At 38.0% G+C, this 15,450-nt stretch overlaps 1 long non-coding RNA gene across 1 annotated transcript in view; it reads right to left on the reverse strand.

Annotated features, from left to right (window-relative positions):
• Window positions 1-14,713, reverse strand: part of LOC141792076 (uncharacterized) — a 143,003-nt gene extending 128,290 nt beyond the window's left edge. Inside the window, exons 1-2 of the long non-coding RNA XR_012598350.1 lie at window positions 14,566-14,713; window positions 5,737-5,779 (exon numbers count right to left, since the gene is read on the reverse strand). This is a non-coding gene — a long non-coding RNA (uncharacterized LOC141792076). The remainder of the gene's footprint in view (window positions 1-5,736; window positions 5,780-14,565) is intronic.
• Between the last annotated feature and the right edge of the window lie 737 nt (window positions 14,714-15,450).

Consider the following 15,450-nt stretch of genomic DNA (forward strand, 5'->3'; position numbering starts at 1 on the left):
CACATTTTGCTGCTCATGCGGCAGCTGGGACATGCAGGCAATGTTATTGAAACACTGTGGAGACATTCTGCTGTCTGCAACATCGTTTGCAGAACCTGTTTGACAGTGAATCATAAATGCTGTGGGTTAACATTTATTTGTTAGAGGGCTGCATACCCCTCCATGTGCTCACCAGAGGCACACTGACTGCCATTCAGTACCAAGATTTGATCCTCATACACCTTGTGAGCCCATGCACACAGAGGCTCTGTGTCACAGCTTCAGTGCATTTCCATCACTGGTTGCACTTACATTAGTGCTACATAGCGCTTCATTAAATTGTTTCTTTATTTAAACATAAATTCTACCCTCCATTCCTTTACAAGAAAATGATCTGTGACCCTGTTGTAGCAACCTGGTGTTTTTTCCAGGAGTTTTACCACTGTTCTCTCAATTACCAGCACAGCTAGACTGCATAAACACCCTTACCCCATTGTGTTGCAGGTGTAAGACTTTAAACAGGGCAAACTCCTCTCAACACATGCAGGCTGTCAGTGTTACTGACATGGGAGAAGCTCCGCAGCTATAGCTGTATCTGCTTCTTGGTGAAATCAGAAAGAATCTTTATACACAACGCTTGTTCTTTATAAAACAGGTAAACTCACTGGACATCAATGAAGCCTCTGGATCACTCCACAGCATCTGAATGTACGACTCACAAGATGCTCCGTTGGAACGTGCCTAAACCTATGGCTCTAGGCTGAGCCACATTTTGCAGCTAATGTGGCGGTGGCTGAGCCACAATTCGCTGCTCATGCGGCAGCTGGGACATGCTCCTATTGGCAGGCATTGGGCAGACATGTGGCGGCTGCGACACGCTCCGACTGGCGCACACAGGGCGAAGGCCCGTTCAACGCTGCTCGCAGCTTTAATTATTTATGTTTCTTTCTGCCGCATTAAACACAAATTGCGCGCAGACGCTTGGCGAAAACACGAACAGACGTGTACCCAAAAATTACATGCCCTAAAAAATTTATGAATCTGCAACTTGCACAAAAATGAACGCTCCATAGCGCCCCCTAGTGGCTTAAAACTGCAGCCCCTAGGCCGACACAGAGCTACAGCCCTGAAATTTTGCACACAGCACAAGCATGCCCACACGTACAAAAAAGTCTCTTATGACTTGCGTGATTTCTGAACACGAACTTTGCTATTTGCACCTAAACGTCGAAATTTAGCGATTTTGGCCTACGTATTTGAACGAACTTGTCCTAGGGTTTTTGACGCATCAACTCCAAACTTGGCATGTGTATACAATTCACAGTGAAGATTAAAAGTTATTAAAAGATTGTTTCTATCTTGATGGGCGTGGCTACGACGTGGGCTCAAAGTTCGGCATTTCCTCAACTTTTTCCGATATGCACCAAAACGGACACACATATTCAGTGTTGCGTCACGGACACAGCCATGTAATTATTTCCTCAAAAAAGTACAGCGCCCCCTACTGGCAAAGGCCTGAAATTGGAAAAATTACATGTATAGGGTACGTATTTGAACGAACTTGTCCTAGGTTTTTTCTCAGATCAACTCCAAACTTGGCCTGTGTGAACAACACATGTTGAAGAGTAAAAGTTATTAAAAGATTGTTTTCATATTTTTGGGCGTGGTCACAAATGACCGTCAAAGTTGGCCATTTTGCCACTTTTGGAAAATCTTAATAACTTTCCTGTACAATGTTTGATCAGGACAAAAATTCACACACGTGTTCACTGTCTGATCCTGATTCCATTTCTATCATTAGTTGCCTTAACATTAATGCTCCATAGCACCACCAAGGGGCTGAAAATTTTGGCTTCCCGACTACTTTGAGCTAAAGGCCTGAAATTTGGTAGGCATAACAAGCATGCCTAGACCTACAAAAAATTGTATTATGACCAAATTCAATTCCGAACAGGAAGTTCGCTATTTGCCCGTAAACATCGGATTTTGACGATTTTTAGCCTCAGATAAAATGGAATGATTTCTAAGTTTTCCATCAGATCAACTCTTAACTTGGCCTGTGTGAACAACACATATTAAAGATAAAAATGTATTAAAACATTGTTGTAATATTTGTGGGCGTGGCCACAAATGACGGTCAAAGTTGACCATTTTGCAACTTTTTGAAAATCTTAGTAGCTCTCCTGTACAATGTTGGATCAGGACAAAAAATCACATACATGTTCACTGTCACAGCCTGATTGTATTTCTATCATTATTTGCATTAAAATTAATGCTCCATAGCGCCACCAAGGGGCTCAAAATTTTTGTCCCCCCGGCCACATTGAGCTACAGGCCTGAAATTTGATGGGTATAACATTCATGCCAACGCCTACAAAAAACTCTATTATGACCATAGTGAATTCCAAACAGGAAGTCCGCAATTTGGCCATAAACATCGGATTTTGACGATTTTTAGCCTCAGACGAAATGGAACAATTCCTTGGTTTTTCATTAGATCCACTCCAAACTTGGCCTGTGTATACTATACTCACTGACATTGACATGTTTCAAACAGATTTTCGCTACGTGAATGGGTGTGGCCACAAATGAGGCTCAAAGTTGACCATTTTAACCATTTCATTAAAACCTTAATGGTTCTCTAGTACAGTGTTGGATCAGGGCCAAAATGCACACAGAGGTTCAGTGTCAAAGCCTCAGTGCATTTTTATCACTGGTTGCACTTATATTAATGCTCCATAGCGCCACCCAGGGGCTCATATCTACAGCCTGTCCAGCTACTTTAAGCTATGGGCATCATAAGTTTTGGGCTCAACTCTCATGCCTAGACCTATGGCTTTTGGCTGAGCCACATTTTGTTGCTCACGCGGCAGTTGGGACATGCAGGCAATGTTATGGAAACACTGTGGAGACATTCTGCTGTCTGCAACATTGATTGCAGAACCTGTTTGACAGTGAATCATAAATGCTGTGGGTTAACATTTTTTGTCAGAGGGCTGCATACCCCTCCATGTGCTCACCAGAGGGACACTGACTGCCATTCAGTACCAAGATTTGATCCTCATACACCTTGTGAGCCCATGAACACAGAGGCTCTGTGTCACAGCTTCAGTGCATTTCCATCATTGGTTGCACTTACATTAGTGCTACATAGCGCTTCATAAAATTGTTTCTTTATTTAAACATAAATTCTACCCTCCATTCCTTTACAAGAAAATGATCTGTGACCCTGTTGTACCAACCTGGTGTTTTTTCCAGGAGTTTTACCACTGTTCTCTCAATTACCAGCACTGCTAGACTGCATAAACACCCTTACCCCATTGAGTTGCAGGTGTAAGACTTTAAACAGGGCAAACTCCTCTCAACACATGCAGGCTGTCAGTGTTAATGACATGGGATAAGCTTCCCAGCTATAGCTGTATCTGCTTCTTAGTGAAATCGAAAGAATCTTTTTACACAACGCTTGTTCTTTATAAAACAGCTTAACTCACTGGACATCAATGAAGCCTCTGGATCACTCCACAGCATCTGAATGTACGACTAACAAGATGCTCCGTTGGAACGTGCCTAAACCTATGGCTCTCGGCTGAGCCACATTTTGCAGCTAATGTGGCGGTGGCTGAGCCACAATTCGCTGCTCATGCGGCAGCATGGACATGCGGCAGCTGGGACATGCTCCTATTGGCAGGGATTGGGCAAGCACATGTGGCGGCTGCGACACGCTCCGACTGGCCCACACAGGGCGAAGGCCCGTTCAACGCTGCTCGCAGCTTTAATTATTATTATTATTATTATTACTATTATTATTATTATTATTATTATTATTATTATTATTATTATTATTATTATTATTATTATTACAATTATTATTACTATTTTTATTATTATTATCTTTTTTTTTTCTTTTTTTATCAGCCAGAGTGGTGGTTGTAGTCAGGACAGGGGCTTAAGTTTTGGTTCCCTGGGACCCAATGGCAAGCAAGGCATGGGTTCCCCAGGAGCAGGTGGTGATCCAGGGTGGGTCCAGAAGGTAAGGTGGTTAAGTTTAGGCAAAGGAAAGGGTGCTTAAGGTTTTAAAGATTTGTGTTTTTACGATTGAGGTAAGGTTTAGGAAAAAGTCTTCGGGCTAGGATTTTGAGGTGAAATTAGGGTAGGGATTAGGGTTAGGTATGTGGAAGATTAGGTGTAGGAAAGAGTGTTTGAGCTAGGATTTTTAGGCTTGATTTAGGGTTAGGCTCTAGGGTTAGGTATGGGAGTAATTAGAATTTAAAAAATAGTCTTTGAGCTAGGATTTTAAGGCTAAATTTAGAGTAAGGACTGGGGTAAGGATTAGGGATAGGTATGTGGTAGGTTAGGTCTTGGAAAAAGTGTTTGGGCTAGGTTTTTTGGTTTGTTTTAGGGTCAGGCTCTAGGGCTAGGTATGGGGTCAGTTAGGGTTTAGAAAATAGTCTTTGGGCTAGGATTTTAAGGCTAAATTTAGGGTAAGAATAAGGGTTAGGTTTCGAGAAAACAAAAAGAGTTTGGGCTGGGTTCAGGAAAAAGTGTTTAGAATAGGTTTGTAGGCTTAATTTAGGGGTAGGTATGGGGGTAGTTAAGGTTTAGGGAAAAGCCTTTTGGCAAGGATTTTAAGGCTAAATTCAGGGAAAGGATTAGGGTTAGGTTTAGGAAAAAGAGTTTGGGCTAGGTCTAGGAAAAAAAAAAAGTTTGGACCGTATTTTAAGGCTAAATTCAGGGATAGGATTAGGGTTAGGTATTTTTTTTTTTTAAGAGTTTGAAAGACTTTGAAAAAGGAAAAGAGTTTGGCCTAGGTTTTTGAGGCTAAATTTAGAGTTAGGTATGCGGTTAGTTAGGGTTTAGAAAAAAAAAGTCTTTGGGCTAGGATTTTAAGGCTTAATTTAGGGTAAGGATTAGAGTTAGGTTTAGGTGAAAAAAAAGTCTGGGCTAGGTTTATGATAAGAGTTTGGGCAAGTTTCAGGAAAAAAGAGTTTGGACCAGTAATTTAAGGCTAAATTCAGGGATAGGGTTAGGTTTTGAAAAAAAAAAAAAAAAAAAGTGTTTGCAAGAGTTTGAAATGAAAAAGAGTTTGGGCTAGGTTTTTAAGGCTAAATTTAGAGTTAGGATTAGAGTTAGGTTTATGGTCAGGTATATGGTAGGCTAGGTTTAGAAAAAAATATCTGGGTTAGGTCTAAAGGCTAAAACATGACCTCTTTATCGATCTAGCGCTGGATTATTATGATGGTAAAATTTCAGAACACGTCCTCAGTAGAGCCCCTGGTGGTCATTGGGTGTTTCAGCCATTTATCACCAATAAAAATAAAAGAAAATAAAGCACAATGAAGTAAATAATAAAGCCATTGAACTACTGGAGGAATAACATCATTCATTTCAGGGTTTGTGATGAGTTGTTGTTTTAGTCCTGTGATAACCAGACATTTTAAATGTGATGTTTTTATCTCAGCCTGCCTATCTGATAACTAGCGAGGGACTACTGCAGGAAATTAGCTTCAAATGCTAAAGCTGCCTCTTTCACTGTACAGTTAATTAAAAGGGACTGTCCATGACACAATAAACAAACTAAACCTGACACACACACACACACACACACCTCTTCTCGTGCTCTGTTTTGACAGCCTCGTGCATCTTGCCACAGGAAATTCATACGCCTGTACTTTCTCCACCAAGTTGAAGCTAAAAACACACAGCAGGTCCACATTAATTACACAGCGTGGCTCAGTCGCTGGTTTTTATGACTCCTACCTTGAAGTCAGCTCGACTGGAGAGGAGAGCAGCTCCACAATCTCTGCAAAACACAAACAGAAGATAGCACAGTACAGTGAGTGTTTGTATACGGCGTGTAATTAGCCACAGGTTGGACAAATCCAATTAAAACATACGTCAAAGTCAGCAACGAGCGCACATTAATGGCTTAATTCATAGCAATTTATTAATAACATAATTCCCCGTCATCAGGGGATAATTGAAAGAGTGGTAATTAGCAACAAAAAGCAGTGACATCTCCTTTGTGCGGCTGGTAAAAAGCAGAGAAGAAGACTGCTGGCTGGCTTTGTGTGAGTCTGCTGGCTTCCTGTCACCTTCTAATTGGTTTACGGCGCTGATGGTTGCTAGTTACACACACTTCCTGGCTAATTTTTGGGCTGTCAGTGGTTGTGAGAGCAGGTTTCGAGCACAATCCCTGCGGTGCCGCGTCAGGATTTATTTCCTCCGACTAACTGCGTCGAACTCTCCAAGGTGCTCTTTATGCTCTGTTTTCCTTTCATTATCCAACGCTCTTTATCATAATTCAATTACACACTGTTTGTTTCTCTCGTTTTGGGACGGAGTACTCAAACACAGAGGCATTAAGTCCACTAAATAAATGATCTGAGTTCCTCTGTTCAGCTAAAGAGCAGACACATCTGCCATGTTTAATTTTCCTCATCTCTCTGAGGGACTCTGGGGTTTGAGCTGACCCCGCTGGTCCCTGAGCTCACAGAGGTTGAGGTAGTTTTACTGTGAAGCACCTCCAGCCTCTCTCTGCAGCCACAGCCTCATTATCCTGCTCGGACCGACCAACGACACGGAGTCAAGTAGGAACCGTTTTACACCCTCTGGATCCTCCTCGTAGGGTCCGGGCCCATTAGATCAGCGTGACACATGTGGAACGGGGTCATGTATCCTCTGCGGGGCCGTCCTTATCCATATCTCTGAGTCCTCCTCAGAGGTGGGAGAGAAATGAGGGAGTAAGTCCCAGAGAGGGTCATTAGGATGTGAAAACCCTGACCCACTGGTCTTTCCAGGCCTTTGCGTCATGACGAATGTTGTGAATATATAGATCAGAGAGGAGCTCTTTGTTCCTTCAAACAGACGATAAATCAAAACTTTGTAGTGTGTGAAGCAGTGAATCTGTCTGAGGATTAGCTTAAACAAGGCCATGAAGGCTCTCAAACGCTGTCACCTCTCTGACGCCTCGGGAGGTTTTTCATGTGTTCGCTGAGGAAAGCTGATGTGCCTTCGTTTAAACCTCTCTCCTCTTCTGCCAACGACTGAATCTCACAAAAACTTCACATCACAGTTTTTATACTAAAATCCTGTCCACGCACTGATGGCAGACATTTTTAATAAAGACTAAAAACTGTTTTATTCCTGCTCTGACGCCGTCCCCTGAAGTGAAATAAGACTCCATAAAGAGGCGTTTAACTCTGCAGTTAAAGTGAGATATTTTGAGTAAATGTGAGATATTTTCAGCTTCTTCTCTAACCCAAAGGTGTCCTTCAGTTCCTGAATGAGGCGCAGGAATATTAAACTCTCACAGAAATGTCTCCGAGTGATGTAGAGGAGAGAAAAATCCACCCAGGGCGGCGTTCAGGAGGAAAGAGAGGATCCCAGCCGAGGTGAGTGGTTTTCAGTCACAGTAAACGCAGAAGTTAGAGTAACTTTAGTGATCCACCCTGAAGAGTTTCCCTTTCAGTGAGTTTGATTCTGTTTTTAATCTAATCACATGTTTCCTGTTCAACATGGAGAAAACTGCGTGTCCATATATGGTCAAAAGGTTGTGACGAACAGTGTTGTTGCCCATTAGTCAGAAAATCAAATGATTTGTTAGTCAGAAGGTCAGTGAGTCAAAAAATCAAACGGTTGGTTAGTGAAAAGGTCACTTAGTCAAAAAACCAAACGTTTCATTCATTAGAAGTTGAGTTAGTCAGAAAATAAAAACAATTTGTTAGTCAGGGGGTCAGTTGGTCAAAAAATCAAACGGTTGGTGAGTCAAAAGGTCTACTAGTCAGAAAATCAAATGGTTCGTTAGTCGGAAGGATTGTTAGTCAGAAAATCAAACTGTTTGTTAGACAGAAGGTTAGTTAGTCAGAAGATCAAAAGGTTTGTCAGTCAGAAGGTCTGTTAGTAAGAAAATGTAACTGTTTGTTAGTGAGAAGTTTAGTTAGTCAGAAAATTGAATGGTTTGTTGGTCGGAAGGCCCTTTATTTAAAAAATCAGAAAGTCCATGAGTCAGAAAGTCAGTCGGTCAAAAAGCTGTCAGTCATAAGGTCTGCATGGTCAGATTATCAAAAGGCTTGTTAGTCAGAAAATCCATTACTTTGAAACGTAGATAGCCTGTTAGTCAGAATACCTGTTAGTCAGAAAATCAAATGGTTTGTTAGTCAGGTCAATATGTCAGAAAATATATTGATAAAAAAACAAGATGGGATGTTGGGAATGAAGATCAGAAGGCCCTTTAGTCAGAAAATCAGAATGTCCATCAGTCAGAAAGTCTGTTGGTCATAAAAGTGTCAGTCAGAAGGTCTGCTTGGTCAGATTTTTAAAAGGCTTTAGTCAGGAAATCCATTAACTTGAAAATCAGATGGTCTGTTAATCAGAATGCCTGTTAGTCAGAAAATAAGAAAGTCCAACAGTCAGGAGGTCAGTTGGTCAAAGTTTTTGAAAGAACTGTCAGTCAGAAGGTCCATTAGTCAGAAATTCAAAAGGTCCATTGGTCAGAAAATATATCAACAAGAAAATCAAATGGTCTGTTTGAAATTAAAATCAGATGGCTCTTTAGTCCAAAAATTAGAAGGTTTATTTGTGAAGAAGGTCAGTTATCCAGGAAATGATGAGGTCTGTTGGTTAAAATGTTGGTTAATCAGAATACTAGAAGGCTTGTTAGTCAGAAAGTCTGTTTATTAGAAAATTAGATGGTCTGTTAGTCAGAAAATAAAAAGGTCCATTTGTTAAGAAGGTTAGTCAGACAGAAAATCAGGGGGGCTGTTAAACAGTGGTCCTGGGTAGGTGGACTCTTTGTCTCTGTAACAGTGACTAAGTTACACAGACAGAGGACAAACAACATCAGTGCTGAGCCGCGTGGACAGAGAAGCACTGAGTGTAAGTGAGGCTTGTGCTGTTAGTTTAGGGTTGACAAAGGATCCTGTCGTCTTTTAAGACTGATTTCCACCAGGTCTGTGTCTGGTCCATCTCTGGTCCATCTCAGCACTGAGCAGATCAAAGCAGGAAACTCAAACAGCATTAAACACCTGGATGATTTATAATAAACTGTCAGTGCGGCCTGGACTCAACAGGTCAGAGTCGTTAGTAAAACACCGTCACAGAGCTCAGGGTGAGGAGGATGAGAGATTTAAGGAGTTTGGCACACAGTTTCATTTAGAGGCAGTTTGGGAGTCTTATAACAAACAGCTTATTAAGTGTGAGGCAGGAAAGATTGTCCTGTACTTTAGTGCCGAGCCAAGTCCTGCTTGGGCTGCATCGTTAGCATAAAGAGCAGCTTTATTACCTGAGCTGATGGATTGCATTGGCACTTTATTTATAACGAGCACGCTCTCTGGAGTCGAGGTGTTAGAGAGTAATCCTATATGAGGGCCTCGTCTTCAGGAAAAGTTTGTATGAAACAGGAAGACGAGCGCGGACTTCACTGAGGTGTAAGTGCTGTGAGTACACTCTGTGGTTACACTGCACGGTGATTTCTACAAACCTCCACAGGCTGAGATCTGCTCATTTCATCTCAAAGTGCCAAACTTTACAGAAATAGAACCACTTAGCCACAATTTGAGACTAACTTTAAAGCTTTAACTCCTGAACAAAGCGTCTGCCTCCTCCAATGAATCTCCTGCAGGAAAATAAAGGCCTGGAGGCCGCCTCCACATTTAATACTCTACAAACAACTTTTTACTGCTCCTTCATGCCTCCGTGGAGCAGTGGACCTGCTTCTCCAGTGATTGAAGTGGCTATAAAAAAAAAAAGCACCAACAGGCTGATCTCTCTTTTCAAGAAGTGCATCGACCGTGCCTGTGCCACGCCAAGCAAACCCTCCTCATTAAGTTCACCAAAACCTGCAGCCGTTTACTCTCTAATCACAGAGCCAAACCCAAAGAGGCCTGGCCTCCGCTGCATTAAAAGCTTTTGATTATGCAGTCAGTCATGTTTAATTCACAGCACATTTCAGTGTCAAAAGATACATTGCACAGTCATGAAATATTGAGGCAGCCCCCAGAGGCAAAGATCGCAGCTCCCTGAAAAAGATGAAAAAATGAGATAACACACCAGCGCACATCCAGGGCAGCCGTGTGTCTCCTTGATCCTCTTATCTCGTGCTGCAACGCAACAACATCCTCCATCGACAGAGCATGACCAGCGTGGATGTTACAGGCTTACAACGTAATGGTCATACAGGAGCGTGCTCTCACAAACACACACACACACACACACACACACACTCTCACTGCAGGGAGCTCTGACAGAGATTAAGCTGCAGCAGGTCAGACTTACAAATAGGTTTGACTTTCTGCTACTGCAGCGGCTCCTTGGGCTCTAAACAGATGTAAATTGGGCGTCATGAAAATGGTTTGGTATGGTGGTATCTGCATGAGCTGGAGGAAATATCAAAGCGTCGATCACTGAGAGGAAATGAAACCCTGACTCTGCAAAGAGGGCGAGGATGAGGAGGGTTAATTGCTTCCAGACAATCCACAAGTCATGGCTAAATGACCACCATCAATAAAATAAATGAAAAAAAAAAAATAAAACAAAATAATAATAAAACTACTACTACTACTACTACTACGAATAATAATAATAATATTAATAATAATAATAATAATAATAATAATAATAATAATAATAATAATAATAATTATTATTATTATTATTATTATTACTATTTTTATTATTATTATTATTATTATTATTATTATTATTATTATTATTATTATTATTATTATTGTTATTTAAGAAATCAGATGAAATTTGTATAATAATGTGAAAATGTAAAACTATAGCTTTTCACATTTTTCAACGAAAAAATCCATCAAGTCATAGTTGAAGTGTTACTTTTACATAAACAATTTAAATAGAGTGTAACTCAATATATTCAGAAAAAGTTTTAGTACTGTCAAGATATTTCTTAACAATCATTTTTTAAATGAATAAATAACTATTAATAATGTCATTATTGTTTTAATTCCCTCTTTTTTTTTTACTTCAAAACTGTTTAAATGTGTATTCTTATTCTGAGTTGTACATTAGTCTCTACTCTAAAATCTTATATGGCTTGTTGTTGTATTTTTTTTTATAAATTGATTTTTAATTATTTTAGTCAGTGGCAGTTTGAGCAGTGTTTCAGTCATATCAAATGTGCTTTATAAATAAAACCTTATTGATTGGTTGATAGAAAATAGCATGTTTTAACCTGGCTGACAGGAAGTCAAATTATTACTGATATTTATTTATTTATTTATTTATTTATTTATTTATTTATTTATTTATTTATTTATTTATTTATTTATTTATTTTATTTCATTTAATTTAATTTAATTAATTTTATATTTAATGTAATTTAATTTAATATTTAATGTAATTTAATTTGATATTTAATTTAATTTAATTTAATCTAATTTCATTTAATATTTAATGTAATTTAATTTAATTTAATGATTTAATGTAATTTGATGTAATTTAATTTAATGTTATTTAATTTAATTGTCTTTATTTAGTCTAAGCTAAGATCTACCAGTGCTTTTGGTCACATCTGGATTTAAAGCTCCTATGCTGAACGTTTTGTCTGTTCCATTTTTTCATTTATTTTTTCTGCAAACAAAGCTTTTATATCTCCCTTCCCCCTCTAAATAAATAAATAAATAAATCCATTCTGCTGTATTTGAAAAACTTTAACCCAGAAGTAATTGTGAATATTCTCTGTGATAAATGAAAGAAAAGGTGGTTTGTCAGCACGTTTATAAGACCCCTGTTCACTGGAAGTAGCTCTATAGGTTTAATACGAATATAGAAATACATCCATATCAGAATTCATTAAATGCTGAAAGTGTTTTCTTTTTCTTTTATTGGTCCAAAGAAGCAGTTTCCATAATTTCAGTCCATTTCGTAACCTGTAAAAACTCCTCCCAGGAGCTTTAATGTGTTTGATTTATCAGCCAAATCAGGCTGAATGAACGTGGACGTCGCTTTAATGTTTGCATCTGCTTCAGAGCTGAATGGGATTCTTTCTCCAATGCTAATGCTAATGCTAATGCTAATGCTAATGCTAGTAAATAAATCAAGATAAATGATTAATTTCTCCTGTGAAAGTGACACCAAAAGCGTAACCCACATTTGGAGGATAAAACTTAAACTTAACTCAGAAAACTTAAAGCTTCTCTACAGACAGAATAACGAAGTGAATTAATCCGATTTAACGACCTTTTTTTCTGAAACAGAAGATTTTAGTCGTGGTTGATTTTTCCTTAGAAAAAGGAAAAAATAATGGATATACTTAAACCAAATTAACCATTTTTCAGTTGTTCAGTAGATTTAAAAGTGATAACATGAACTTTGGAGACTGAGACTTACTGATTTAAAAATTAAAAACATGCTTGATTCATTCCTGAACTGTGTTTATGTGAAGACAGAGATTTTAACTCGTGTTTTTGGACAGACAGAAATGACTTTCTTATTACATCAAACTGTTAGACTGCTGCCTCCCAAACAATCTGAGAAATAATCCCAGGATATAAATCTGTGGAAATCTGAGCCCACTCTGCTCTTTTCACAGAAACAAACTGACCTAAAGCTTCATTCTCAGAAATCTCCTCTGTAAACACGTGTGAAGCTGTTTTTCAGTCCAACTCGTGGACACTGACGGGAGGGGAGTGGGATTTTTGGAGGGTTTACATCCTGGATTAGAGCCGTCTCTACCTTTAACATGATTGGGATGGTCAGAGGAGGTCATCTGTGGCTGAACATCACATGAAATCACTGAAAAATGAAAGTGACATCTGAATGTTACTGAAAACCTGCAGCCGGTGAGGGCCAGCAGAGGGTGGTGGCGGTGGAGGCCGAGCTTTTAAAGGTTGCTGTGAAGGTCAGGAGAGCTTTTCATAAAGCGCGTATTTTGCAGCTGCTCCCTCTGAGCCGGCTGTTGGAGGGAATATTTATCGTCTGAGCTTTTGGTAAGCATAATAGAATATTTATGAAAGCTATTTCCACCTGCTCCGATAGAAATTATATTGACCCCACTGTAATCCATCTATAGGGGCGCCGAGACCCCAACGGGACTCTCCAGATTGACTGTGTGTGTGGAAGTGGGGGTGGAGGTGGGGCGGCTCCTGCATTTAAAGGTTTTGTTGGAGATATTCTGAGTTCATACAGGAATGAATTCAACAGCATCCAGTCATACATACATTTATAAGATGAGGTAAATACACTGCCTCAGAATAAAGGAGTGAGATCATTTCATCCATCTCCTCCAACAAAAAGATTTGATTGATTCCTTTAATCTCTGTTAATCTAAACCAGTCTATGACAAGACTCATTTATTCATTTTTGTTGTTGTTGTTGTTGTTGTTTATTTTATTTTATTTTATTTTATTTATTTATTTATTTTTATCAAGTGTGAATTACCACTATGATACAGCTTACAATACAACAGACCAAAAAATAAATATACCAAGCTAGCAGATAAAGGTTAATTAACATGAATACATTGAAACTAAAAAAAAAAATACACTGACAAAAAGTTAAATTCCAAAAAAAAAGGAAAAAAGAAAAAAAAAAAACCCTACCACAAGAAAAAAAGGGAAAAAATAGATCAAAATAAAATAAAACAAAAATAAATAAAAACTAATATGAAATATAAACTAAAATAAACTGAAAGAAAAATTTAAATTACATATAAAAATTAAAATAAATTAAATTAAATTAAAACTAAACTAAACTTAAATAAAATTAAATACAAAATAAAAACTTAAATAAAATAAAAAATTAAAATTAAATAAAATTAAGTAAAATTAGATCAAATAAAATAAAAATGCAATTTAAAAAAAAATATAGACGAAAATAAAAACTAAGATTAAATGAAATAAAATAAAAAATAAAATAAAATAAAATAAAATAAAATAATAAGTGACTGGAAAAACATCACAGACAAAAAAGAAATAAAAATAAAACAAATATATATTATAAAATAAAATATGAAACCATATGGACAGATAAACAACAACAACAAAAAGGGTGAAGGGCTTCTCTTATTGGTTGTTGACTTATGTTTTACCAGTGTGACATGTTTCTATATTTGCAGTAAGAATGACTAAAGTTGCTGTTTTTCTATATTGTTCTCTCATTTTGTCCATAATATAACACCCTTTCTTAAATTCCCTCTAATTTTATGTTAATTGTCTAGTTTCCTTAATTTTTAAACCCTCCTCTGGTCTGTCTTTCCAAAGCCAGTCTCTAGTTATGAGTGTAAGCTCAGGTTTTCTTATTATTTTAATCAGATATTTATCATTAGAATTTATGTTTCATCAGGTAACCTGCCTAAAAGAATAAATTCATGGTTAATTATCAAGTCATTTTTCAAATATTGTTAATTTCACTGCAGATAAATGTCCAGTATGTTTCCAGGGTGGGGCAGCATCAGAAAGTGTGAGTGTAGTTAAAGATGTTTCCACACTGTCTGTGGTAAGCTGAGGCACTGAACTTTAAACTTCACTTGTTGAATAAGCTTCATGAAGTATGTCATTATTATTTTGAACAACTGCTGTTTTCTTATCTCTGTAACTGAAGCCACATGTGATGAAATCAAAAACTTACTCAGAAAAGTCTGAAATCAGCTCTCCTCCAAAGAGAATCCAACAAAAACTCCAGAAAAAGAGAAAACTCCACAAAAATAATCCAGGTTAATCCACAGAGACACAGCAGAGAGCCACAGATGGGAGGAAACACACACACTGAAGGTAATCAGGCTCAGGTGTGACAGCCAGGCCCAGGTGAGGCTAATCAGGAGCAAACACACTGGAAGAAAAAAGAGCAGGAAGTGAAAGGAAGCCAAACACACAGGGAGTAAGACTTTCAAAATAAAACAGGAAACACAAAACACTCAGAAAACACAAGTGAAAATTGACACAAGGATAATTAAGTCTGACTGATTTATAGATGACTTAAAAATAACAATACATCTGCTAATAACAAAATGATGCTATAAAAGAATGACGTGCAATTTATCAAATGTTGGTTAAATACTAAATATCTTCTTCAATGACAGAAACAGAGAACTTTGTTTAAAGTTTAAAAACTTTTGAGATGAAACAGCTGTTCATCATCATCCCTTAATTTTACTGCCTTGTGCTTTGGTTGCTTCAGTTTTTAGTTTTTATTTAACCAGCTTTAATTTTGTAAAAAGGAAAACTCATCTTCTGTTACTCTTTAAATGTATGCAAGTCATAAAAAAAGTAAAAGGCTGATTGCAAAGTGAAAAGGGTTCAATGTTTAAATGCTTTGAGGTGAAAGCTGCTGTAGTTTTTTTTCAGTTTTTCAGAGGGATGCTGTAACATCAGAGCTCATGAATGTCAAAGAAGCAAAAGCAGATTATTTCATCCTCATAAAAACAAATAAAAACATTATATCAGTGGAAAAATGTTAATTTGAATGTGGTGATACAGCAGCCTGGGGAAACTGAAACTGATTAATCCCCCACCC

The sequence above is a fragment of the Halichoeres trimaculatus genome, unplaced genomic scaffold (genome assembly GCF_033239565.1).
Source record: "Halichoeres trimaculatus isolate MK-OKI-2021-1 unplaced genomic scaffold, fHalTri1.1 fHalTri1_scaffold_6, whole genome shotgun sequence".
In the NCBI taxonomy this organism is placed as follows: Eukaryota; Metazoa; Chordata; class Actinopteri; order Labriformes; family Labridae; genus Halichoeres; species Halichoeres trimaculatus.